The sequence below is a fragment of the Galeopterus variegatus genome, unplaced genomic scaffold, assembly GCF_000696425.1.
Source record: "Galeopterus variegatus unplaced genomic scaffold, G_variegatus-3.0.2 Scaffold14736, whole genome shotgun sequence".
NCBI lineage: Eukaryota > Metazoa > Chordata > Mammalia > Dermoptera > Cynocephalidae > Galeopterus > Galeopterus variegatus.
The window spans coordinates 1-3,022 of NW_007740847.1; positions in this window are offsets into that span (position 1 = coordinate 1).

Genomic DNA, 3,022 nt, shown 5'->3' on the forward strand with positions numbered 1-3,022 from the left:
AGAGTCAAGGGAGACACACCAACCACAAGAGTTTACGCACAGAAAAGGCAAACTCGTGAGAACGCGATATGCTCTCTGGATAACGGGGAAGCGTGAAATGCATCCCTTGTTTTCTCCTTGTTGATAAATGGACTCAGAAGTTGACTAATCGCCTTGTCCTGTCTCTAACAAGAAGCAAGGGAATTTACAGTTTCGAAGGACACCCCTTCTTTACACATGGCTATATTATTTCTCCTAGCTCTCAGAGATGATGTCTTTAATACACTGAAGCTTCGAATGAACTTCCTCCTTAGAATAGCTCGCCGTGAGTCCATAAGTTACTCTTGGTCAGAGGAGTCGTCTTATGCGGTCTTGTTTCCTGGGCATCTTAGCCTAGTTCCTATCGTTTCCGGAGCTCAGTCAATATTTATGAAAGGAATAATCACTATAATAACAGTGGAAAGAATAATACCAATACACACTGGAGACATGAATTGGGAAGACAATAGATCTTAAGANAAAGCAAAATGACCTGTGTTTGCAGATAACACAATCTTACATTTAGAAAACCCTAAAGATTAGTCTCACACACACACACACACAAACTGTTAGAACCAATAAATCAACAAGGTAGCAAGACACAAAATTACACATAGAAATTAGTGGCATTTCTATACACTGACAATGAACAATCAGAAAAATATAAGAAAATAATTCCATTTATGATAACAACAAAATGAATCAAATAATCAGAAACAAATTTACACAAGGAGGAAAAAAAAAACTTGTACACTAAAACTACCAAACATTGCTGAAATAAATTAAAGATACAAATGATAAAAAGACATCCTGTGTTCACAACTTGGGAGAATTAATACTTTAAAGATGTCCATACTACCTAAAGCAATCTACATATACAAAGCAAGCCATATCAAAATCACAAAGGCATTTTTTTTAGCAGAAACAGAAAATACTATCATAAAATTTATATAAAATCTCAAAGAACCTGATAGCCAAATCAATCTTGAGAAAGAAAAACAAAGCTAGACACCCTTTGTAATTTCAAAATATATTATAAATCTACAGTAATCAACACAGTATGTTACTAGCATAAAGACAGATATATACCAATGGGATAGAATAGAAAGCCCAGAAATAAACCTTCATGTATATGATCAAACAATCTCTGACAAGTATGCCAAGCTACACAATGGAAAAGGATATTCTTATCAACAAACAGTGCTGGAAAAACTGGATATCTATCTATATGCAAAAGAATAAAGTTGGACCCTTACCTTATGCAATATACTAAAATAAACTCAAAATAGATTACAGACTTAAACATAAGACCTTAAACTATAAAAAAAAAAAAAAAAGAAAAGAAAACACCTTAAAGGAAAAGCTTTATGACATTAGATTTGGCAGTGAATTATTGGATAGGAAAACAAAAGCACAGGCAACTAAAGTAAAAATAGATAAATTGGACCACATCAAAATTAAAAAAATTTGTGCAGCAAGTACAATATCAAAAGAGTGAAAAGGAAGCCTTCAAAATGGAAGAAAATCTCTGCAAATCATAAATCTGATAAGAGGGTAATATTCAGCATATCTAAGGAACTCCTATAACTCAACAACAAAAAACATAACTCTATGAAAAAAATGGTCAAAAGACTTCAATATACATCTCCCCTAAGTAGATATAAATGTCCAACAAGTATATTGCTATAAATGTTTGTGTTTATATTCATATAAAATTCATATGTTGGCATTCTAACCCCCAGTGCCATGGTATTAGGAGGTGGGGCCTTTTGAGAGATGATTAAGCCATGACAGTAGAGCCCTCATGAATGGGATTAGTGCCCTTATGAAAGAGACCCCATAGATCTAGCTTCCCTTCTACCATGTGAGGATGCAACAAGAAGCCACCATCTATTAAACCAGAAAATGGGCCCTCACCAGACACCACATCTGCTGAGGCTTTGACCTTGAGCTTTCCAGTTTCCAGAACTGTGAGAAATAAATGCCTGTTATCTATAAACTACCTAGTTAGTAGTATTTTGCTTTAACAGCACGGATGGACTAAGGGACACATGGAAAGATGCTCAACATCACTATTAGGGAAATGCAAATCAAAATTACAATGAGATATCACCTCACATTCATCAGGGTAGTTACTATAAAAATAATAGTAATAATAAAAAGTAAGCGAGGATGTGGAGAAATTGAAATTCTTGTGCACTGCTGGTGGGAATGTAAAATGGTGCAGCCTAACCCCAGTGAAAAACAGTACAATTTTCCTCAAAAAATTAAAAATAGAATTACCATATAATCTGGCAATTCTACTTCTGGGTATATATCTAAAATAATTTTTAAAAGCAGGGTTTAAAGATATATTTCTACACCCATGTTCATAACAGCATTATTCACAATAGCCTAAAGGTAGAGGCATCCCAAATGTCTGTCAATGGATGGATAAATAGATTTTTTTTTTAAAAAAGTGTTATATACTTATAATGGAATATTATTCAGCCTTCTTCTGCCACATGCTACAACATGGATGATGATCCTTGAGGACATTATGCTAAGTGAAATAAGACTGTTACAAAAAGACAAATACTGTATGATTTCACTCATATGAGGTATCCAACAAAAAGTAAACTAGTGTTTGCCAGGGACTGGGGGAGGAGGAAGAAATAGGGAGTTGTTATTTAATGGGTATAGAGTTTCAGCTTTGCAAGGTGGAAAAGTTCTGGAGATTAGTTATACGACAGTGCAAAAATACTTAACACGACTGAACTGTATATTTCAAAATGGTTAAGGTGGTAAATATTGTGTAAAGTGTATTTTATTATACTTTAAAAAATATGTGAAAGGGAAACATTATCCCACTGGAAAAAAGTAACAAAATATAATTTAGCTACATTCAGCCCTGCCAAGATGGAGATTAAGGAAGGAGGCAGAGCAGAAGCAAAATAGTGGAAAGGGGGCCGGCCTGGTGGCGCACTGCTACAGTGCGCCACTTGGGAAGCGCGGCGGCGCTCCC